This window comes from Gracilinanus agilis, chromosome 1, assembly GCF_016433145.1.
Source record: "Gracilinanus agilis isolate LMUSP501 chromosome 1, AgileGrace, whole genome shotgun sequence".
Classification (NCBI taxonomy): domain Eukaryota; kingdom Metazoa; phylum Chordata; class Mammalia; order Didelphimorphia; family Didelphidae; genus Gracilinanus; species Gracilinanus agilis.
Genome location: NC_058130.1, coordinates 22,248,176 through 22,274,864, shown reverse-complemented (window position 1 = coordinate 22,274,864; position 26,689 = coordinate 22,248,176).

Sequence of the window (26,689 nt, the reverse complement as noted above, 5' to 3'; positions counted from 1 at the left end):
GTTAACACCAGTGGAAATACCCATCAACCATGGGGGGAGGAGCTCAGGGGGCGAGGGGGAAAGTAAGAGCATTAATTATGTAACCATGTCAACTTTTCTAAAAAATAAATATTAATAAATGTTTTTAAAAAGCTGAGGACAATAACGAAGCCTAGAGTTAAGTGACTTGCCAAGTATCACACATTTAGTATGTGTCTGAGGCCAGATTTGAGCTCAGGAAGATGGACTAAGAATGCCTATTGTGTAGTCAACAAGAATTCCATTCATTCATTCATTCATTCACTGCTTTAAATTTTTATTTTCTTCTTGATGCTTCATAGATGACTTTTTTCTATTCTTGTGCCAAACTACATAAGTGACTCTAAAAAAATTTCATATGCCTGGATGAATTCTCACAGATTCAAAACCATGGAGAAAGGTGGCCCTGGATTTGTTTTAGTTAGGAAAAAAGAAGGGGCTCATCTGTAGGAAGGCAACCCCAAAAAAAGATGATCCCAATGAATGAAAAGAACTTAGGTCAAAGAAAAGAAAGTAAAGACAGCCCAGTACATTGAAAAGAACATTGCATTTGGAGGTGGAAAATCTATGTTTAAATCTTACTTAGTCCCTGGGTGAGACTGTGCAAGTCAATTGACCTCTCTGTTCTCCAGTTCTTCATTTGGAAAGTGAAATGGTTAGACAACATGACCTTTGGAGTCCCTGCCAGGTCCCAATTCACTCTAATTTCTAGTTGTAAGCTTGATGGAACTTTCCAATGAAAACACCAGATGGTGTATGGCCCAGACCAATTTGGCAACTCTAATGATGCAAGAAAGCAGAATTAGGCCTCTATGGTTGGAGTGTCAGAGGAATAGAGAAGGGCATCTTGCTTCTCCCTTAAGGACTTATAATCACATTATAGACATCAATCAACTGGTGTTTAATGAATCTCTTTGTAATCAGAACTACCAATTACTGTGTTTGATATGAGACTTAAGGGGTTCTTAACCTAGAGTTAAGGTTTTTTCCGGGCTGTCTATGAGTGAGTATGAGAAGGAAATCACATCTTTATTTTCATTAATCTCTAATTGAAATTTAGCAGTTTAGTTATTTTAAAATACTGTTCTGAGAAGAACCCCAAAGGCTTAACCAGGTGGCTAAAAGGGCCAATGACACAAAAATAGTTAAGAATCCCTGGAGTAAACCATGGTCCCACCATCAAGTTGTTGACCGGCAAAGGCCAAACAAAGTAAGGCCAGATGGCACTATAAATATTTGTTAAGTACCTACTATGTGCCACATACTTTCTTAAGTGCTGGGGCCACAAATAAGAAAAAGGTACTATATTCCCTTGAAGAGTTTATAATCTAATGGGGGAAGATAATACACAAAAAGAGCTGAAAAGTATGGGAGGGAGAGGGGTCATGCAAGAGGGTACCTTAGGAGCAAAGATATGATGAAGATGATGATGAAGTCAAGACCAAGAAGAAAAGCTAATGACAAATGAAGAGATGATCAGCATTTTACTCCATCTATAAAGGGAGGCTATAGGAAGAGGTTTTTTTTATTCCCCCCTCCATTTCTTCACTTAGAGAGGTAGAAACAACTAAGGATGCTGATGAGTTATTAGTAGCAAAGTTCATGAAATATCCATGATGATATGTGTTCCTGTTAATGAATTTATCCTGGATAGGGCAGGATAAGGATGATGCTGGTGTTGAAACCAAGCAGATCAGAAGGTTGCCAGTGAAGATGATGAGGTGGGGATTGAAGGGGAAATATGTCAGGTATGGAGTCTGAAGACCCATGTTCATATTTCAGCTCTGCTACTTCATAACTCTGTGACCTTGGTCAAGTGAATTTTCTCTGGACCTCAGTTTCCTCCTCTGTAAAAATGAGAGGATTGAACTAGATAACCCATAAGGTTCCTTCAATTTCTAAATTTATGATCCTAGATGACACATGTTAAAACCAATGGAAATGTGCATCAACTATGGGGGGGAAGTGAAGCAGGGTGAAGGGGAAAGTAAGAATATGAATCATATAACCATGGAAATTTTTTCTAAAAAATAAAATAAAATAAATTTATGATCCTGTGGAATAAAGTGAGAAAAAAAGAGAGATAAAAGCACAACTGTTCAGTACTGACTAAATAATCATCCAAATATGTATTCGGTACCTGCTATATGGTACCAAAGGAGAAAAAATGGACATAAAACAATCTTTACTTTCATGAAATGTATAGCCTAGTATGGGGACTATGCATTTGTATATATGAAATATAGATTTATATCTACTCATGTTGTCAGTCCCTCAAAAGAACAAAGTTATTTGATGTCAGAGACTGTGGATTATGTCTTTGTATTCCCAGAGGCTAACCCAATGCCTGGCATACAGAACACACTTACTAGGTGCTTGTCTATTGATTGACTGAATGACCCTGTCCTCTGCTCCAGGGATTTCATGATCCTGAGAAGTCCCACCAAATTCAATGGACCTTTCCTCCCAAGTCTTTGGGGTCAACGAGGCCAAATCGGAACCCAAGGCTTCTGTTTCTTAAGCTAGTTCTTTTTGCTGTGTACCAAATGGGTTCAATTCTTTCATTTTACATATGAGGAATCTGAGGTTAATTTCTCTGGAATCTGATGTCTCCTTCCTGTGTGCCTGTGGGTGAGTTACAACCTCTCTCCCTCAGTGTACTCACCCATAAAATAAGAGTATTGGAATAGCTGGCTTATGAGATCCATTTCAGCTCCCAATTATGATTCTATGATTCTAGTTGACCAATGTAGTCTCTTCTATCTCTAAATCTATGATGTTATGAAAGTTGAGAGAAAGTGAATCATGCCACAAAAAGGTGGTGAATGCGGAGTTCCTAAAGGTTTAACCCCACACAAGAGGTTTTGATCAGAGAAAAAGAGAGGAAATCCAATCTGACATACCTTTAATTTGAAGGAAAGAGATTTCACTGGTTTCAGGAAGCAGAATTGGAAGGGTTCACTGGAATAATATCCTATAAAAGTCAGGCCACTATGGATAGAAAGCTCTCAGGATATTGTCACCCCTCTCCCCATACTCCTCTCTGATGTCTCTCTTGAATTCCAAAGTTATAAGAGAAAAGATGATTATGTAAGAACCACTGCCCCCTTACCACCATTTCAATATGGAGCATTTTATAACTAAAAAGGTTATAAAAAGTAGATTTAAACCAACTAAAAAATGTAAAAAAGGGAAATAAGTCAAGTAAGGAAGATCAGGAGTTATATGATTATAGATTTAATTGGATGAGACTGCAGAAGTTATTAAATCCAATGCCCTTCCTTTACAGTTGAGGAATCTCAGGTCCATTTGTCTGCAAAGATCATTTTGTATGCACAGAGATCCCTTGGACTTACTTAATTTTTTTTGTAAAGAGATGTGCTGAATGTGGAAGCAAAAGCAGGTAGCAGATGATGAAACAAACATGTGGTGTGGTTCTGTAAGAATAATGTCAAGTGTAGAAGTGAGGAATGAAGTAAGGGGTTTTTTCCCAATAATTTAAAGAAAGCAGAAGCTTAAAGGAAGGATAGACCCTTAACAGGATATCTGGGATGACGGTACCTGTCAACCAAGCAGAGCTGCCCAATTCTTAATCTATATCTGTTTTCTCTGCCAAGAAAAATTCCATTTGCATTGGAATGGATAGATTACTGCAAAAGATTCCTGGGGACTGGACTTGTGTCTTATTGGTATGAGATACCCCCAGGTAAAGAAATTCTGTCCACCAATTTACATAAGCATGTTCTCTGCAACTTAGAACATTTAGAGATGTTTTCCAGAGTAAACAACTTTGCCTGATGTCATATTCCCAGGATGTTAGAGACAAGATTTGAACTATGGTCCTTCTGACTTCAAGACCACCTCTTTATCAACAATAATACTACACTGTCTTAGTCAGGAACCAATGCTCAATATAAAAAAGGAGAGAGGAAGAGAGCATTGAAGTTCCCGTGATGAATTCAAGTCAGTTGGCTCAGACATCACAGGATACTGAATATAACTATATCACAGAATACCGAAGAACTAGAAAATGTGTTTGCTTACTGAACCACCACCAGTGAAACTTGCAAGACCCCAGAGAACAGAAGGCATCTCTTATGAATGGAAGGGGCTCAATTCTTTTCTAATTTTCACAAAAAAAGGAGAAGAGAGCCAGGAACATGTCATGGCAACCAAAAAAAAAAAAACTAATACAATCTAAAAGTGCATTCAATTAATAACAAGTACAAAGTAAGCATTTATTATGTTGCAGACCCTGTACTAAGTGCTGAAGATACAACACAAAAATGAAACAATTCCTACCCTCAAGGAGCATACATTCTAAAGGGATGAGGAGAGACAATATGTAAAATATAAATGTATGCAGAATCTGTAAAAATAAATACAATATAACTTTTGAGAAGGAGTACACTAGGAAATGTGAATGGAAAATGAAGAGAATTTTCATGTCCAAAGGTGGAACTAAGCTGAATCTTGAGGAAAGAAAGTTGTAAGGAGTTCTAAGGAGGTAGTTTTAAGGGATAGAAATATGAGGTTCTAAGGAGCTCTAAGAGGTATAAGTCTTCAAACAGAAGTGGGATGAACACATGTAGGTTATGCTATAACAAGGACTCTTTTGTTTATGGCTGTATAATCAGATGGCAGCTGAAGTTCCTGCCAAATCTCAAATTCTGTGATTCTCTGACATAAGAGAGGAGTGTATTTTAGGGTTGGGAGACAGCCAGTTCAAAGACTTAGTGATAAGAGATGGAGTTCCTCATTTATGAGGAAGAATAAGGACAACAGTTTGGATGGACCATGGAGAGGGGGAAGTGCAGTGATGTATAATGAGTTGGGAAAGGTTAATTAGAGCCAGAATATAACAATATAGATATATGATTATATAGCTATATAATCTACATTCATGTATCCATATGCATATTGAAATGTTCATGGCCATACACACACACACACACACACACACACACACACACACACACACACACACATATATTTGCTATGTAGAGAATTATAGAGGGGAAAAGGCATTGATAACTTAATTTCTGATTTTCCCAGTTGTTAGTTTAGTCAGCAAGGCCAGGGAGAGGACTATTTCAATAGTTCAGGTTTGAGGTAATGAGTGCCTTCACCAGAGTTGGAGCTGGATGAGTAAAAAGAAGATAATTTGAGAGATGTTGTGAAATAGCAATGATAAAATTTGGCATCTGTTTAAATATATGACCTGTGTGATCATTAGGAGTTAAGTATGACACAAACTTTGCACATCAGAATGACTGGAAGGAAAGGAAAATTTTGGATGGGGGAGAGTTGGGGGGAGAGATAGAGAGCTGTTATAGACACATTGAATCAGAAAAGTCTGCACTTTCCAATATGCAGTCGCTTATGTGGGACTGTAATTCAGCAGAGAAACTGAGACTAGATATGTGGATCTGGGAATCTTTTGCATGAAGATAATTGAATCCATAGGAGCTTATGAGATCACCTGGAATAAGGAAGTGATCTAGAGTAAGATATTGTGTTCAACAGGTTAAGGGCAAGTTATATGGGGCAAAAAGAGAAGAGAAATGGGTTGAGGAAGGAGCCAGAGACCATGATATAGATCAATATCTATATCTATATCTATATCTATATCTATGTCTATGTCTATATCTATATCTAAATCATGTGACGTAATTTGGAATATTTAGCTCTGAGAAGAGAATTGGGGTAGGGAGAAAGGGAACATGGTTGCCATATTTGAAGAGTTATCATGTTCAAGAATAATATAACATTATTTGACCTTAGAGAACAGAATTAAGAACCATAAGTAGAGTTTTATAAGAAGTAAATTTAGGCTTAATGTCAGGTAAAATGACAAAGGGTCTTGAGTTCATGTCATCTGAGGGATGAGTTGAAGAAACAAAGGATATTTAGCCTGGAGATATATTTAGAAGGCTGCCATTTGGAAAGGGGATTAAAAATCTCCTACTGGAACTCTGGGAATAGAAACAGAAACAATAGCCCAAAATAATAAAGAGTCAAATTTAGGGTTAATTTCAGGGGAACAAGTCTAACAATTAAACCTATCTCATCAAAAGAATAGCTTTTCATTAGAACTCTTCAAAGGGAGGTTGGATAACCAACCATTTTTCAAGTACATTGCTTTGAGGGTATGTATTAGACTCTGTGTCTACCATCTTCTTTTCTAATGCTGAAATTCTCTAATAAACAATCAAATGGATAGAATGTTGGATTTCATGTCAGGATGAGCTGATTTTAAACCTACCTCACACATTTCCCAGTTGTGTGGTCCAAAACAAGTCACAACCTTTTCTTCAATAGTGATACTATATCTACCTTAAGTGTGTGCAAAAAATCCATGATACTCTTACCCTGTTTAAAAATTCTGAAGGAAACCTTGTACATAAAAAGCATGTATTCCAGGCCACATGTAGCTTTAGCCACAGGGATTTAGGACCTGTGATTGACTAGTTATCATCCTCTCGCTCTCAGATGAGAAAATCATTCTGAGTAGGAACTCTCCCATGATTTACTAAGTGAATAAGGCCATACAACTGGGCTCTAGACACCATTTTTCAAGTGTTTCCTTCTATATGGAACACATCAAGATTTCTGTAGGTGTCCTTGTACCATAGATGACTCCCACAGGGGATCAAGGTAAATTTTCTGTAATTATTTACTCCATATTTCCCAAATTTATCCACAGTGGATCTATACCAATGCAAGGGTAATCCAGTCTCATTCAACAGTACAAATAAACTTTGAAAATAGCAAAGGAAGTCAAATAGGTGTGGTTTCTAGACACATAAATACTTTACCCAACATAGTTACAGAGAATGTTGCACTCCCAGCAGGGCAAGAAGTCCAAATCTATTTGAATGCAAAAAAAGAAAAATGTTAAAATTTCTCAATTAGGCAGAAGCATTCTTAATCACTGACTACCTCAGTTTCCTCATCTGTGAAATGATAATAATAATAATAATAGCATCTATCATCTAGAGTTACTGAAATTATAAAACAGGATCATTTTTGTAAAATGCATTGCAAACTCTAAAGTGCTATCTTTTTTCAGCAGGCAGCTAGGTTGCACAAGGAATAGAGTGCCAGGCCAGGCCTGGAGTTAGGAAAACTCATTTTCATCAATTCAAATCCCACTTCAGGCAATTACTACCTGTGTGACCCTGGACAAGTCATTTAACCCTTTTGGCCTCAGTTTCCTCATCTGTAAAATGAGTTGGAGAATGAAGTGGCAAACCACTCTAGTACTTTGCCAAGAAAATCCCGAAAGGACTCATGAAGAGTTGAATGCAGCTAAACAATGAAATTATTTTTAGTGATTTATCTTCCTTACATTAGGCTCAAGGTCAACAATTTTATAGGATTTAGGAATACAGCAAGTATCAGTATCTAAATATAATAATAATGAGAGCCAAGTGACCAATGTTATGATAGAAGGGGGAGAGAGAGAGAGAGTCTATAAAGTGAGACTCTCTTCTAGCTCTCCCCTCCCACTGAATATGCACTGGCTAGACTTCAAGGGGGTCTCACCCCAGAACTGGATGACCTGGATGGCTGTGCCTCCCCACAGGAGCTGGGGGTGAGGCTTCCCTATAAGATGAGGTATGGGAAACCCCAATCTGATTCTGAATGAGGGCGGGGTTCAGGCAAGCCTCCGCTGAGGTCAGCCAACTTCACAGAGGGTGGTCTGGCTCCAAGATGGAGGCAGCCAGACCAAGCTATGATTCCCCTCCCCCTCATCTCTCAGGCACTCTGGAACGCTATCTGACTAAGGAATGGCTTTTATTAATCACAATTCAGGGATTCGAGAAAGGGATGAAGGTAAGAGGGATTTGGGGGTGCCCTCTTTTCTATTTCTATGGGGTTCGTCACTTGAGTGGGAACCTCTGAGGTTCCCACCCCCAAGCATCTCCCCTCGTCTCTTCTTCAGTTTCTACTTCTATTTCCTATTTCTATTCTTTCTATAGTTGCAAGTTAGACCAGAAAGGGTCTCTCAGCAAGGTTGGGTAATGGGAGAAAGCCTAAGAGATCGCTCCCAAAATGGAGTCCAAAAACTTAGCTGACCTGATGATTGAAATCTTGCTGGGTGAGAACTGTTGGGATGCCTTTGACCAGGGAATTAGGGTTCCAATGTCCAAAGAAAGATACTCAGGAAGCCCTCAGGACTGGATTAGAGCTGAGCTGTTCTCCTCCTCCCTCTCTCAGTCCTCCGCCAGAAGTCCCTCTTCTCCTCCTTCCTCCTCTGAAGCCTTTCCCAGAATTCCCTCCCATCTTAACTGTCACCAACTGTCAGCCTCTCTTTCTCTGGCTCCTCCTGTTCCATCCACCTTGCACAAATCCCATTCTTACATAAACAAGGCAAATTTTGCATGGTTAAATCAATTGAATTGACTTATGAGAATTCAACTGTACAAACACATTCTCATTTTAGGGGGCCAATTTCTTTAGAATCTTACAAACTAGGATATCCAAAATTTAAAATCCTAGATGAAGAATTTCTTGAGGAATCCCTATGAAGGCAAAAGTTCTCGTTTCATTCTTGACAACATCCCACATGCCGCATGTATTAACTTTGGCTCCACCTTCTCAGAGCCATGCTTGTTCCATTTGAGCTTTCCTTCCATCATCCCACCATCTAAGGTTCCCTGGAGCAATGGTAGGATTCACTCTTCTCTTGACCATTGGTTCCTACAACCTATTATATTTCCCCCATTTTAAAAGCCCAGCTGCTAGCATCACAATTCAATTTGTTTAAACCCCAACCTTCTGTCTTAGAATTGCTACTAGAGATTCTAAGGCAGAAGAGCAGTATTTTTTCAGACCTTATTTTATGTCTTAATATTAATTCTAGACAGAAAAGCAGCAAGGCTTAGGCAATTGGGGTTAAGTGACTTGCCCAGGGTCATACAACTACAACTAGGAAGTGTCTGAGGCTAGATTTGAATCCAATTCCTCTGGACTCCAGAACTGTTGCTCTCCCCAAAGTGCTGTCTAGGTGCTCCTACAATTCCATTTTATCACTTCAAAGCAAATTAGCTTTTACAAAAGACAAAGAAAATTCTCTCAATGAAAAAGGACAAAATTCACCCTCCTCACCCAAAACCCTACCTGGGGTTGTAGGGCAGGAAATGAAAGGTGAGGGGGATTATATCCAAAGCTCAATTCAGAAATTATAAAAATAATTATAATAACTAACCTATATGTTAAATGTATTTAATTATATTGTATATTATGTAATTATATGTAAAATATTATATAATAACATATCATATATGTTAAATATATAAATAAATAAATATGTTAAACTTATTTATATAGATGCTTACAATGTACCAGGCAGTGTAGTAAGCATTTTACAAATATTAACTCATTTGATCTTCACAACAATTTTGGGAGATAGGTATGCTATTATTATCCCTGTTTTACAAGTGGGGAAAACTGAGGTTAAGTGACTTGTCTATAGTCACACAGCTAGTAAGTGTCTGAACTTTGAACTCAGGTCTCTCTGATTCCAGGGTCACCTCACTGCCTTAACTGGCTTTGGCCCCAACCAGATCAAGTCTAAAAACTTGCTGGGCTAGAATCCCAAACTCTTGCTCCCCAGGACTTTGTGCTTGGCCTGACTACAGCACACAACTTGCATTTCTAGGCTCCCAGATCCCCATAAATTGAATACCCAGCCTGTAGACTCTACTCCCTACCCTTAGAACAGGAAACAGAAAAAGATGAAAGGCCACAGCCACAGGTCTATTTCTTACTGTCACATAACCTATGGAGGGAGGGAGAGAGGAAGGGAGGGAAGAGAAAAACTTCAGGCCACCCATCTCCATAACTACATGGCGCAACCAACTATGGTTGAATCTTTTGCTCTCAAACATAAATGCAGGAAAAGCACTGATTGCTCATTCAGGCACTTTTAAAAACACAAACAATTCTAGCTACAAAGCAAATTAAAAAGCTGTTTCCAAGCACATGGTAGGCCAAAGCCAGTTGTATACAATCCTAGAGACAGATCTCCTAGAGCAGTGGTTCCCAAACTTTTTTGGCCTCCCGCCCCCTTTCCAGAAAAAATATTCCTTAGCCCCCTGGAAATTAATTTTTTTTAATTTTAATAGCAATGAATAAGAAAGATAAATGCACCTGTGGCCATCACCGCCCCCTGGATTGCTGCAGCACCCACCAGGGAGTGGTAGCGCCCACTTTGGGAATCACTGCCCTAGAGAGTCTTCCACATGAGCATGCCATTTTGATTGGTCCAGGCATGTGTCAAACTCCTATTATATGAAGAAAGGTAAGAACAATCCCTTCCCTCAAGGAACACATGACCTATTGGGAGGGACATGCAAACAACTATGTACAAATATGATATAGACTGGATAATTCCTGCTAATTTCAGAGAAATGGAATTAGTATAGATGGAATTAGAATTAGGGAATGTGGGAAAGTTTTTTTTGTTTGTTTGTTTTTTGTTCTTTGTTTTTACATAAAGTAGGATTTGAGCTGAGACCTGAAGAAAGCCAAGGAAGCTGGGTGGAGAAGACAAGAAGAGATATAATTTCAGGCATATGGGAGGGCAGCCAGTGAAAAATCACTGAAGATGGAAAGTCTAAAGTTAGAAAGAGCAGGCCACTGTCACTGAATTGCAGGGCATATGGAGGGTTAAGGAAGAGTACCTGACTGATAAGAAGAGTATCTGATGGCCTCCTTTGTCTTGAACTTGGACACAATCTGATATGTCACCACCTATTATGGAAAGGATCATTTATTATTAATGGGATGTCCTTGACATGATGTATTATATAGCATGTCACTGCCAAGAACGGAACTAAGGAAGGAGAAGACTGGCAAGAGGCTAAATTATAAAGGATTTTTAAAAGCCAGAGATTTTATATCTGATCCTAGAGGTTAAATAAAGAATCACTGGAGATTATTGATAGGGTGACAAGGTCAGATCTGTGCTTAAAGAAGACCAGTTTGATGGCTAAGGACAGGATAGGCAGGACTGAGGAGAGACTTAAGGAGGAAAACCAACCAATCAATTATTGTGATAGTCCAAGCATGAGATGATGAGGACCTACACTGGGTTAGAGGCATTGTCAGAGGAGAGAAGAGGCAAATAGGAGAGATGTTATGAAAGTAGAAATGATGAGATCTAGGAACTGATTGGATATGGGGAATGAGAGAAAGTAAGGAATGCAAGATGGCACCTAGGCTGAAGCTTGGATAACTGGAAGAACCAAAACAGAGAGGTGAGAAGTAAGAGTTTGGGTGGGAGTGCCATGAGAATTTAATTTTGGTAAGTTGAGTTTAAGATGTTTATAGAACATCCAGTTCAAAATGACCAATACGCAGCTAAAGATTGAGATAAGGGATCTGTAGGGAAGTCACCTAGAATCCAAAATTCTCTTTAATGGTAGCCACTGTTATTAGCTATTATATACAATTAGTAATCAACATCATAAATAGTATTCTATTGGACTGCCTTATATGTACTTTTCTTGGCTTTCTTCCACCTGAGAAGAGACCAGAATTAATCACCGTCCCATTCTTGGCAACGACATGCTACACAATACATCATGTCAAGGACATCCGATTAATAATTAATGATCCTTTCTATAATGGGTGGTGACATATCGGATTGTGTCCAAGTTCAAGACAACTGAGGCCCTCAGACACTCTTCTTTTGACCTATGGGATGAGCAAAAGCATGTGGTTACTCCAGTGCTGAATATGAATTTCCCATTCGGTTTCACCAGCCACAGAAACAATCAAGATCATAATTTCAATTCAACAAACACTTACCAACTACCCACTATGGACCAGATATTATGCTAAACATTGAGAATATAAGTACTAAGAAAAAAGTAATAACTGGTATTTTTATAGTAGTTAACCTTAATGGTTAGCCTTTACTTAAGGTTTGCAGAGCACTTTACAAATGCCATTTGAACCTCACAACAAGGAGCGGGGTGGGGTGGCATTACTTTGTCCAATTTACAGATGAGGAAAATGAGGCAAACAGAGGTTAAATGACTCACCCAACTAAGAAGCTCACGAAAACCTATATAGAAGTGTCTTTGCGACTTAGTACAAGTAACATAATGTGTTTTTATTATTAATTTCCTCATCTTTGAATCCAGGAAGTTAGGCTTAAAGACAAAAAATCCTGTCGAGCTCTAACTTTATGAAGTTATGGAAAAGTGTCACCTGAGTAAAGGCTTAAAGGGAAAGGGGGGGTTCTGAGAGATGGAGAGAAGAAGGAAGCATATACCATGCACAGAAAACTCTGCATAAATGCATAAGTACAAGAAATAATCATAATTAATGATAAATAATAGCTAGAATTTCTACAAAATTTTACAATTTGCAAAGCCCTTTCTTTACCCATATTTCCTCATTTGAGCCCCTTAATAAGACTATAAGGAAATGCTTTCTATTACCTCTATTTTACGGATGAGGAAACTGACTCATCTAGTGTGTCATGGCTAGTAAATGACATATCATCATTTTGACAAAATATTCAAATGATTTTTCTGAATTATTCTGTCTTGTGTGTATTGGTTTTAACTGAACACAGACCAAAACTCCGATGATCATTCAGGAGGCAGAATTTGAACTCAAGTTGTTAAGACTCCAAGTCTGGCACTATATTCACTGTGGCACCTAGGAGTACTGAATTCACAGGATGACCAATGTCTCTTTTGACTGGATGATGGAGTTTGAGCAGGTGGGCATATGGAATAAAGATGGAGAAGAGAAGTTGTATTCAGAAAAAGAAGAAATGCCACCTTTGGGAAAAAGATACTTCTAATGCCTCTCCTTAGGTCAGTAAAATTAATAGTTGACTCTTGAGATGTGTCTTTGTGTCTGTGTTTGTGTGTGTTTGGTCCAAGTCTGCTTCCAGCCTCATCTAATTGATATGTACATGATTTTCTGGAAGGTCTCTTAGTACAAAGGAGTGAGAAGAATGAGTCCCCAAGTTCCTTCTGTCTTCTTATTCTCCATGGTCTCTGTTGACACAATATCAATCATTCAATCAATCAACAAGCATTTGGGAAGTGCCTTTTATGTGCTAAGAATGAAAAATTCAACCAATCTGTTTCCAAGTCATCATTCCAAAATATTAGGCATCATCTTGACAAAACATTTAAAGGATTTGTCTGAATTTTTCTGCCTTATACGACATGCTGGTGCTACCTTAACACAGACCAAAACTCCCCTATGATTATCACTCAGGGGAGAGGATGGTGAAGTGTAAAGAATTCTTAACTATTCTGGTTAGAAAACCAAAGGAAAAAGGAGCCTCACAACCATCTTGTAGGCCAGCCCAGAATGTCTCAGCATACTCCAGTCCTCTAGTCTCCCAGAAGCAGCTCCTCATTGCCTTCTTGGGGATGCTGCCATATTTGCACAACCATGGCACACTTCTGCCAGGTACCCCATTACATTTGCATTGAAGGCAGCACAGAGTAAGAGATGGACAACTGACCTCCTGGGTTCAAGTCCTGCCTCAGACATATCGTAGCTAGTAATTTACTTAACCTCTCCATGGTGTGAGCAATTCTCCAACACTATAAGATGCAAAGAAGTTCCCTACCTGTATTGGTCAAGAGAGTTTCCCCCTAGCATTGAAATTGCAGATCCAGATGCTGGATTACCAGCATTACCAGCATAGCTCCCGGCACATAGTGAGTGACTAAGTGCTTTAAAATTTGCAAAGCATTTACCTATATCATCTCATTAGATTTTCAGAAGAAGCAGGGGAAGATGATACAGTAGATATTAACATCCCCATTTTATAGATAAAGAAACTGAAAAATAAAGAATTAAATAGAGATAAAATGAATTTACTCTCATATCAAAGTCAAGAGGAACACAGTTCTCTTGAAATCAGTTTCAGAGCTCTCTCTCTTTTTCTTAATTTTTATAGACAACTTTTCCATTTTTTTACATCATTCACATCCTTTATATTACCTGCCACTCCAGGCCTTCCTCAGACAATTCTGACAAAAGCAGTTCCTACAATCCCCAGGGCTGCTATCTTCATGATGTAATACATTTCAAGAAGACACACCACTCGATTTACCAGTCATTAAAAAATAAAAATCAAATCTCAGCTCAGGAAGACCTCAGACTAATTCCTATCATTTCAGGTTAAGGATAAATGATTCCAGCTTGACACATCCCCGTGGTCTGATGTGTACCCCAACCTTCCTGTGTGCAATGCGGTGACTGAATTACCTTCCTTAATTATGGTCTTCCTTTCCTTATCTCACCTTCCCTAGTCATATTAATGGTCGCCTAATAATATTAGACAATGTTCACTAACCATTAACTCCAAAAATAATGGCTATGTTAAATCAGAGTTAATTAGCATGTCAAGGAGCCCAGGTAGTTATGTAGCCACATGATATGGGGGGAAAAGGGGTGGTGGTGGCACGGATGCCCCATTAAACCACCAAGCATGACATCTGTTATTTTCAATTGTATCTTTCATGGTTTTTTTTCAGTATTTCTCACTAAAAAACATAGAAAGTCATTACTCAGAGATCATTTCTCATCGCCAGCTACTGATGAGTCAGCACACATATCTCACACCTTAGACAGGAACTACCGAAACCAGAACTGACAAGAACAAGTCAATGACCAACTTTCTTCTTTAGAGCAGTGAGGAGTCAATTAAGTTTGATTCAACCAAAGTTTTTAAATATCAACCAGAAATATTGGGCCAGGCACTGGGATGCAAAGTCGACATTCTACTGGGCTGGGATCGGGGTAGGGAGTTTAATGTGTTCCTAGATAAGTCATTACAAAATGACCTAATAGAAAAATAGACATAGCTTATAGACACAGATGATTATACAGTATAGGCATCAATAGGAATACAGGCATAGACATAGAGATGATGTAGGTTGATTATATAGCTATTTCTATATAGATGATACAGATGTAGACATATGTGATTAAAGATAGATACAGATATATTGATTATATAACTATAGACCAATTATGTATCTATATTTGCATGGAGAAATTATAGCTATAGACATTTGATATAGCTACATATAAAGATGATATAGATATTTATAAATAGATGATACAGATATAGATATAGACATATATGATACAGATAAAGATTATAAATTATATAACTATAGATTATATAGATATTTATGTAAAGAAGATACAGATGTAGATTTAGACATCTGATATAGATAAAGATTATAAATTATATAACTATAGATAAATTATATAGATATTTATTTAAAGAATATATAGATATGGAGGTAGACATATATGATATAAAGATTATAAATTATATAACTATAGATAGATTATAGAGATTTATATAGAAGATAAGATATAGATGTAGACATATGATATAGATAAAGATTATAAATTATAACTACAGATTATGTAGATATTTATATAAAGAAGATACAATATGTAAACATATGATATAAAGATCATAAATTATATAACTATAGATTATATAGATGTTTATATGAAGAAAATACAGATATAGATGTGGAGATATGATATAAAGATTATAAATTATATAACTATAGATTACATAGATATTTATAAAAATAAGATAAAGCTATGGAGGTAGATATATAATATAGATAGACTATATAGATGATATAGACATAGACATATAAGTGATATAGATACATAAATGTTATAAATAGATATGTAAGTAACATAGTTGTATAGATGATCTAAATATATATATAGAGAGAGTAGATGGCTAAGATTAGACATAGATATTCTAAGAAGTGAGTATTAGGTAGAGCACGCCAGCTATGAGAATCAATTCTATGTCATGACACAACAGATAAGGAGGCAGTGTGGTACAGTATAAAGAGAACCAGCTCTGATGTCAGAGGATATGGGTTCAAATCTTCCTTCTTATATATTTACTACTTGTGTGATCTTGGGCAAGAATGTCAGCCTCCTTTACCTCAGTTTCCTCCTGTGTACAATGAGAGGCTTGGATCAGAAGGCTTCTGAGATTCCTTTGAGTTCTTTAAGGTTCAGACTAGGTATGAGAAAGACAGAGATGACAAGGAGCTCCCAGAAGGAGATTATGTACCCATGGGAACATCTAGTTGAAACAATTACCTGCAAGGTTTATTGAATACCTACAAGAGAGGTAAGGTGACATGGGTGATGTGTGAAGGAAAGCCTGTCAGGGAACAGGGTTAAAATATTAAAGCCAATGGAGAAATAGGAAATAGGATTATTTCAAAGAGGGAAATGGTGCCCAGAATGTAACATTGTGTTTGGAACATAACAAATGCTTGATAAGTGAGAAAGAGAATAAGAGAAAGAGAGAGGGCAGGAGGAGAAAAGGTAGACAGAGAGGGAAAGAGAGAGAGGAAGGCGTAACAGTATCTTAGATTTTATGGTGAAGTAAAATTTGAAGACATGGAAATGACCATGTTTCTAGTACAGGATGCTTTCCCCATTGGGAATGATTCCAATTGCATGGAGCCTGGAATGTTCAAGGGCATTCTAAATAAGGTCTGGTGTTTCGCAAAAGATACTGGCTGAATTATGGGCAAGACCTAATGAATAGAAAATATATGTTGTCCAGATTCAGACACCAGTTTGATGGACAATCTGTTGAGTCACTTCCTTGGTTTATATAATCTAATCTCGGTGGGTGCCATAGATAGACAATGAGCTAAGACTAAAATTGAATGGCCAGAGAAGGCAAGAGACATCAATAGGTCATACAAATAAGAGTCATCTATGTCACCTCAAGGGAAATTGGGCACTTCTCTTAAATAATGCCAAGTAAATCATGTCTGCAAAGCTACATCATTTGAAAAACAATACTGAAAGAGCACAACAGTAGGGTAGTGATTCATAGACTACAACCAGCTCAGAAGCATCCTAAATCCATGTGGCCAAAAGGACAACAAAGAGACATAAGGTGGTTGGGAAGTAGCCAGGTAGCAGGAAGCAACAAAAACTTGATTGTGAGCTACCATGGGATAGTGGGGGGGAAATTCTAGATTTGGGGGCTGAGATCCTGGGCACAAATACTAGTTATGCTATTTACTAGCTGAGTAATCTTAGGACTGAAAGTTTTGGGTTTTCAGTTTCCTTATCTTTAAACAGAAAATTAATCTCATAAGTAAGCATGCCATAATTGTGATACATAACTGTTTAGGAAGTTTTCTCTTCTCTGATCTTTGTCAACTAAAACTTACTTATCCGTAATCTCAAGAATTAGTGATCTAATTAGGCTAAGGCTTACTTGAATGATTACATACCAACGGGACCTTTTTCTGAGTCTATAAACTTCACCAATATATCTCAGCTGCCTTCTTATTCTGGAAATTTCCTCATCCCTTGTGGCCTTCTCAACTTGAAAGAACCCTCCATCTCTACTCAGACTTCCTCTCTGAAATTTTTAGCTCCATTTTATTTGTTTTCTTTCCCCATTTGAATATAAACCCCTGGAGGATTGTGACTGTCTTTCTTTTTGTTTATGTTTTTGTTCCTAATATATATAGTAATTGTTTAACAAATACTTTTTGTTTACTCAGAAAATTTTAAAAGAACCCAGAAAATAAAACTCTTAGAAATATATTCTCTTATCAAAATGGGAAACAATTTGACTCCAAAATCCATTGTCATTGATCTTCAGAAGGACCTGTAACATCAGAGAGGTTATAACATGGGAGAGGTTACCTTTCTCATTGGTACATTCCCATTGATGTACCAACTGACCAAGAAAGGGAAATCCAGTTCCATGGCAAAATTCAGGAATGTGCTGTTAAAGGGATTTTTTTAATTTCTTAAACTAGAAGCAAGGACCAGAAAGAGTCATCAAAACACCATCAAAAATGCTCCTTAATTCTATTTTAAAACAAGGTTGCTAGGGTGACAGATCAAGGAAATGCTATATATGTAAATTATCTGGATTTTAGCAGTCATTGAATATGGCTCACAGGCTACCCTTGAGGACACAAGGCAGAAATATAGTCAAAGGATTAGCACAATTGGATGGATTTAGAGTTGGTTGAATTACTGGGACAAAAAACTATTCAATAATGGTATAATGTCAGGGGCAGCTGGGTAGCTCAGTGGATTGAGAACCAGGCCTAGAGATGGGAGGTCCTAGGTTCAAATTTGGCCTCAGACACTTCCCAGCTGTGTGACCCTGGGCAAGTCACTTGATTCCCATTGCCCACCCTTACCACTCTTCTGCCTTGGAGCCAATATACAGTATTGACTCCAAGATGGAAGGTGAGGGTTTTAAAAAAATGGTATAATGTCAACTTAAATGGTGATCTTTAATAAAGTATCTCAGGGATCTGGTCTTCCTCTACTACTTAACATTCTTTATGAATGAATAAATATAAAAAGCATTCATTAAGCAATGAATCTATACCAAACACTGTACATTGTGCTGGAGGAGAGAGAGAGAGAGAGAGAGAGAGAGAGAGAGAGAGAGAGAGAGAGAGAGAGAGAGAGAGAGAAAGTGTCCTGATCCTTAGAAATTTTATATTTTAATAGAGGAAGATAATATATAGGGACATGGTGGACAGGAAAGGGCATTCTGGCTGAAGAATCTTGGGAATGCTAAGTTTGGTCCAGAGACATCAAGTCAGTCAATCAATCATTAAACATTTATTTAGCCCTATTAAGTGACAGGTATTATGCTGTGATGAAGATACAAAGACAGTCCCTATGCTTAATGTGCTAACAATCTAATGGAGGAGACAATGGGCAAAGAACTATATGCAACTAGGCTATATATTGGATATATAGAAATAATAGAGGGGGCAGCTGGGTACCTCAGTGGATAGAGAGTCAGGCCTAGAAATGGGAGGTCCTAGGTTCAAACCTGGTCTCAGACACTTCCCAGCTGTGTGACCCTGGGTAAGTCACTTGACCCCCATTGCCCACCCTTACCACTCTTCCACCTATGAGCCAATACACAGAAGTTAAGGGTTTTTAAAAAAGGGAAAAAAGAAAAGGAAATAATAGAAAAAGGAGATTGAAATTAAAAGGAATTGAGAAAGAATTCCAGTAGAAGTTTGCATCTTATGCAGTACTTGAAGGAAACTATGGAAGTCAGGAGGCAGAGTTTGAGGAAGGAGAACATTCCACTTTTGAGGCATAGCCATTGAAAATGCCCAGAGTTGGGAAATGGAGAGTCTTCTTCAAGGTATGTCAAGGAGGAAACATGTAAATTATAAGTAGAATGGAAAGGTAGAGGAGATGGGGTTAAGTTATGAATGGTTTTGAATGCCAAATAGAAAATTTTATATTTTATCCCAGAGGTGATAGGAGGCTCCTGGAGTTTATTGAGTACTGGAACTGACATGGTCAGAATGTGCTTTAAGAAAACCATCCTATTGACTGAATAAAGGATAGCCTGGAGTGGGAAGAGGTTTGTGGCAGACAGACCCAGCACGCCACTGCAATAGGCCAGGCATAAGGAGACAATGTTCTCAGAGAGCTGAGCCATAAATAGCAGGAGAGAAGAATGAAGATGATACTTAGCAGAGAGGATGGATCAAATGAAGATTATGCTCTTTCTAAAAATAATGACACTTTTAATTTCATTAGTGTCCCCAGAGGAAGAGGGATACAGCATGATTGGAAGAAAAAACAACATGACAGATAGCAACATAGTGGAGGCAGACAGCTGGATGGAATGGGAAACATCATCCAGTCTATGGCCAGCTACATATCCCTACATGTTTATACATATCTACATCTTATAGATTATATAAAATGTGTTAGGTAAGTTTGAACTCACCAACTAAGATACTTGGGTAGATTAAGAGATGGGTAGATTAACTTACTCAGGAACTGGATGCCTTAGATAAAGGCAAAGAGGGTTTCCATCATTGGAGATTGCTCATCAAATATTGTTGTTCATCCTTTGTTTGTTTGTTTTTTTCAAAGGGATCAATCAGATCACAGGGTGATATCTTTTTTTAATTTTTTTTTGTTTTATTTAATTGATTAAGAAAAAATTTTCCATGGTTCCATGATTCATGTTCTTTCCCTTCCCTCCTCCCACCCTCTCCCATAGCCATTGTGCAATTCCACTGGGTTTTACATGAGTTATTGATCAAGACCTATTTCCACATTATTGATATTTGCCCTAGGGTGATTGTTTAGCGTCTACATCACCAATCATGTCCCCCTCCACCCATGTGGTCAAGCAGCTGTTTTTCTCCTGTGTTTCCCCTCCCACTGTTCTTTCTCTGGATGTGGATACCTTCCTTCTCATAAGTCCCACAGGGTGATGTCTTAACTTAGCAATGAATTGGATTTCAATGAGGCAGAGTTGCACAGAGTCATCCGTCTCATCATCTCTCTTCCAGAGTCATCAAAGTCTAGTAGCAAACTAAGAGTCAAGATGACTTGAGGTGTAGTGGATGACCTTAGCACCTTCAATGTCTGGCCATGCTCTAAGGCAGGGGTCAGCAACCTTTTTGGCCATGAGAGCTATAAATGTCACATTTTTTAAAATGTAATTTCGTGAGAGCCGTACAGTGCTCACAGTGCGGCTCCTGTAACAGCACCTGAAAAAAATGAACTTTATGGCTCCTGCAGAAAAAACCATACCTGGCCCTCAAAAGAGCCAGCTATGGCTCGAGAGCCATACATTGCCAAACCCTACTCTAAGGGCTCCCCAGCATCTGCTCTAGCCAGCTTTATGGCCATTGGACCAGATTGTTCTCATTTGCCCATTAGGCCAAAAGAAGTCTTTACATGCTTGGTGTAGACATTCTCCTCACTCACAGGTTTGATTCCATTGATGACTCTCAATCTGGTTTGCCTATCTGCCAAGATGGTTTTATTGGCATATGACTGCTGCACATGCTCTAGTTTCTTGGAGCCACAAATGAGAGAATTGGGTGAAAGATGAACACCAAAGATAGATAAGCAGCCCTGAAAAGAGCTCAGCAAGCCCTCATACCAGAAATATTAGCCCTACTGGAACTAGTCCATGTACCTCATTAAATAGATAACAAAAAGCTGAGAATGGGAGCTAACATATTGGATGATGGAGTCCTCTTAATGAATCAAAACACTGGGCACAATCTAATAAAATGAAATTAATAGAAATAAACATCAAAATTTGCACATGGATTCAAAAAAAATCACATTTAGAAGTAGAGGACAGAATAGGCTTGGAGAGATAAAAGTTCATCTGAGGAGATCTGGGGTTGTAGCAAAGAATAAACAATATAAATCAGCAATGTGATTCACCTGCCTCCCTCAAAAAAATAAAAGTTAATCGATTGCATGAAAATTGGCAGATTTTCAGGATGAGGCAGGTGACTGATTATCTTGTCGTCCTCTGTTCTGGTCAGGTCTGGAATATTGTGAGCACCACATTTTAGGACAGTGATTCCCAAAGTGGGCACCACCGCCCCCTGGTGGCTGCAGCAGCAATCTTCACTTTAATTAAATGCTATCACATGGGAAAGGGATTGGATTTGTTCTATTGGTCCTAGAGAAGAAAACCAGCAGTAATAGGTTAAAGATACAAAAAAGGAAATGTCTGGTCTAGGTAAGGAAAAACTTTCTCACAAACTAGAACTCTTCCAAAAATAGTGTGGAATTTTCTAAAAGGCAGCATATTCCACCTAGAATTCCGCTGTTGATCTTTAAGCAAAGACTACTTGCACCCTTGTAGATTGTCATAGAGGTTATCATTCAATCACAAGTTAAACAAGGTGCCATCTGAGGTCCATTACAACTCTGTGATTCTGTAAACTTTCATTTAAAATACACTTATCTAATTCTATAGGGTAACTAAGATGCTGCAGTGGATAGAATGACAGACTTGGAGTCAGGAAGACATATAATCTGGCTTCAGACACTTATGGACTATGTGGCCCTGGGTAAGTCACTTCACCCTGATTGTTCAGTTCCTCTTCCATAAAATGAGCTGGAGATGGGAATGGCAAACCACTTTGGTATCTCTGCCAAGAAAACTCCAAATAATTTCATGAAGATTCAGACACAACTGAATGATAACAAATTCTAAACGATTTCCAAATGATCATGCAAATAAAAATTGGTGATTCTTGAGTCTATGAGATGTTCCTATCAAGAACTTTCCTACTGAAAAACTAAATTAGCCACTCATGCTAAGGTTACCCAAGCACAGGTTGTTTTCTACAACACAAAGAGTGGCTAATCGAACTTTCATATGAACCATAGAGGTAGGTGAGGTATTTATTGAATAGGAAAAATGTTAGGCAGACTTATAGAAATAATTCCATAAGTAGTGAGGGGAATATGCCGGGCTACCATTAATTAGCAATGGAAACCTCTCTGTTTTTGAATAATGTATGTGTTGGCATCCAAAATAGTAAGAGATAAAATATAACAATGAAGAAATATTAATCCCTCTCCCCAAGAAAGGCTTTTTCAAATACAATTCACTAACAGACACAAAACCTGGGAAAGGACGATTATTCTTGATGGACCCCATCTGCTAGCAAAGACCCATTTCAAGAATAGTTTCAGGAAATGAAATTGCTTCATAGTCAACTAATAGAAATAGCATGCATCTGAAATTAGTTAATCTCTGAAACATGGAGCACAAAGGGAAATAATGGGTAGGAGCCTTTTAAGTCAGTGACAGGCAAGCACCATCAAAAGATACTTTTATTTTATTCTCCTGGCTCAGGTAGAAAGAAATAGACTCTTTCCACTCTGTTTTTTCCCTTTTCTTAAGCTTAATTGGGTGGCAGAGTAGTTCAAATGTATATAATGACATTTCATGCAGTGGGGAGGGAGGTAAGATATAGATGGTTGCCATCCATATAAATAATAAACTCTTCTAATACCTAAAATATTCCTGGAGCTGCATTAATGTCCATTTGCATTCTTCTTTACTAAAAAGCTTTGCATTTTTCATCTTCTTGCATTGTCTTGCATTAAGAAGTTCTTTATACCACATCTATTATGGCAATACCAATAGATAATATCAACAGAGGTGGCATTCAAAGAACAATTCATTGATAAATGAAAAGTGTTCACCAAGCACTTGCTATGTGTCATACAGTCTGCTAACTACTAGAGATGCAACAAAAAAATCGAGTCCCTACCTTTGAGGAGCCTATATAAGGGAAGATAACACATACAGTAGAGTAGTGGAAATGGAGGAATATTTTATTTTAGGAAGTCATGAGGATAGAAAGTAAAGCTATTAGGTTGGTGTATCCTTTCTAGGAATGGTAGGGTTGATTTAATTAATGTGATTCTGGGACAATGGCAGGGTAAGAGGTATTAGGAAAGAATGGTATGGAGTGGCATCATAAGACGATGACCACTATGCACCATGATGGGTCTATGGTCCGCTAGCTATGGTTAATTTGAACAAACCAGGAAGTCAGAAACCAAAATGAAATCTGGAGGGTCTGTTTGGAGACTAAGATTTAAGTATGTTGGCATGGAAAAAAAGTGCTAAGAATATGGTAGCGTGGGTATCAACATTTAAGGCTTTTAACAACTTCATTCCACTTTGAAAAAGGAAGAGAGAAAGAAAAAAAGAAGAGAAGGGAGAGAGGGAGAGAAAGTAAGGGAGAGGGAGAGAGAATCCTGTTAGACATAATATATTAGCTAATGTTTCTATAGCCCTCTAAAGTTTGCAAAGCTCTTCACATTTGTTGTCATTTTAGAAGTTAGAGTCCTAAAGAAGCTGTTTTGCCAGGCAACTCTGATGGGAATTTAAGTAGACGCTTGCTCTCATTCAGGAATGAGTATTAAGGTTTGTTTATTTTGTTTTTTTTTTCAATTTATTTTGAAATGGATACCTCTATAAAGGACAGTTTGGCTAGATATCACTCTCTCTTCCCTTTTGGGCAAGTAGATGAAGGTGACTCTCCTTGACCACACTTACTGACTAAAGTCCCAACATTCTCTTGAAGTCCCTTCCATTGCTTCCTCCTTTTCCCAAAGGACCCTCTTCAACTCTTTGGCTGGAAAATAAAGAGATTAAATGAGCTTCAGTGTTTTTCCCTAGAACAAGGATGCTAGTTTCATGTGGTTTCTCCAAAAAGTTAGAAAATTTAAAATTAGAGATTATAAAATTCTTAAGAGCTCTGAGTCCCTAGGCAATCTGTGCTGGAAATGAAGCATTCCAATCAGTTAAATTTGTGTTTATCAATTATACCCTTGCTTTCCCTGTTATCCATGTGCACTATATAGCACTACTTCAAAGTACAATAAAAATCATCTTCTTTACCTGGAAAATGATCATTAAATCACAAACAACCAGTAAGCAAATTAAAAGGAACAAATAAATTCTGAAAGGCAAACAATGCCACCCAGTTATATGGGGCCAAATTTTTAAAGGAGAGAAATAGGTAGAGTAGGTTCATAATTATAGCAAGTAGGCATATTCTCTCACTCTGTGTTGGCTTCTTTTAATAAACTTAGTGGTGAGTCAGGAAAATGAAAGGTTGCAGCTACTATCACACTTAAGTCAGTCTTCTATAAAGCATCTTCCATCTACTGATCACTATTGCTGCTGCTGCCTCTCTTTCATCCTAGAAACTAATGCAAAACAATTCTTAAACTGGCATTACCCCACCCAGTTCAAACCAAATGATTTGGTAGTTCTGAGAATGGGAAAAGACTGCACTTCCCAAGGTATTGAGCAATTCATCCATCCTACTCTCTACCAAAGGAGCCAATAAGTATACTTTGCTTTGCAACTTTCTCTCAACCAAATATTTTACTATTTCAGTAGTGAATATGATTCCTACCCAACCAGATCACAATAAAATAGACAATGTTGAGTACAAAATGTTTTTAATTTTTGAGTAAAGAAAATAAGCATGATCTGAATCAGAAAAAATCAAGTGGGAAAAACATTTACTTCAAAAACTCTTTTAAAGAATATCAATAAATCAATCATTGAACATTAAGTACTTACCTTGTGCCATGCATTTTGCTTGGTTCAGAGAACACAAAGACAAGATGGAAACAATCCCTGTCTTAAGTTTTTTATGTTATATCAAGGAAACTGGGTATAGCAAAGATCATTCAACATATAGAGAGAAATCAACAAAAATATGTAAAACCGAGAGCCATGCTCCAAAATGTAAATGGAAAATAGTTATAGTCATATTATTTTCAAAAGAAGAAATTCAAACAATCAATAACCAATAAAAATCAATCAACCAGCATTTATTAAGTACCTATTATGTGTCAGGAAATCAAACTAAACCCTGGAGATACGAAGGCAAAAATAATCCCTTCTCTCAAAAAGCTTACAGTCTGGTGGGGAAAATAGCATTAAAAGAATTATGAGAAAAAAAAATATATATATATACACAAATATATATATATGTATACATGATGAACTGGAGAAAATCAATAGAGCAAAGGCAGGAACTTAAAGGGTAATCAGGAAAGGCTTCTTACAGAAGTTGGAATTATATCTAAAATTTGAAGGAACATAGGGACATTAGGAAGTAGATACAAAAAGGGAAATAATTCCAGTCATGGGGAACAATAAGTAAAAAAGTACTTGGGTGGCAAACAGCAAAGAGTCCAGTGTCACTAGATTGTGTAATATGTGGGGAGATGTAAAGAATAAGAGAAATGGAAATATAGGAAAGGATTTAAATGTCTTTAAAAGCCAAATGTAAACTTTTGGGATGCTTTGTATTAAATTTAACAGGATAGTAACAAAAATGCTTAATTTATTTGTGTCCCCCTGAATGCACATTTTCATTTTCTTCTTTAAATTTTTAAAAAAATATGTATTGACTTATTTTTCATCAGTCACTATCCCTAACTTTCAACTTTCATTTGTACTGCACCTTGTAGAAGCCTTTTCCACAATACATATAACCCAACAAAACACACTGGCACCTTGACCATTTTTAAGAATGCTAAGGAGGGTTATGGGAGTTGGGGGGAGAGGGAAAGAACATCAAATATGTAACTATGGGAAAATATTCAAAATTTACATTAAAAAAAGAATGTATAGTTCCTTTTATATTCCAAGTCTATTACCTGGGAGAAAGGTTTCATCATCAGCCTTTTGAAGTCACTATTATTTGAGGTTCAAATCAGAGTCAAAGGTGGTTTTCTTCATATTCTAACTGTGGTAACTGTGGTATTATCTTCCTAGACTCACTCTGTGTCATTATATGAATATCTTACCATGTTTCTCTGAATCCATATTTGTCATATCTTATAAAACAATAATATAAGATTACCTTGACATCTCATGATCTATTCTATCATTCTCCAGTTGATGGACAATTTCTAGTTCTAGTTCTTTGCTATTATAAAAAAGAGCTGTCATAAATGTTCTTATAGATGACTCTTTTCTCTCTAACTCTGATCTTCTTGGAATATATACCTCATGATAATATTTCTAAGTACAATTTAGTGATTTCTGACTTACAGTTAAAAAATTGCTTTTCAGAATGGTTGAACCAATTCTTAGTTCCACCAACAATGTATTAGTTTATCTATTTTCTCATTACTCCTCTAACAATTGTTCTTTTCCTCTTTCGTCATCTTTGCCAGAGTGGTCAGGGTGAAGTAGAAACTCAGAATTGTTTTAATTCTCATTTATCCAATTATCTGTGTGTGGGGGGGGGTCCCATTATACAAGACAAGTTATGTGTCTTGC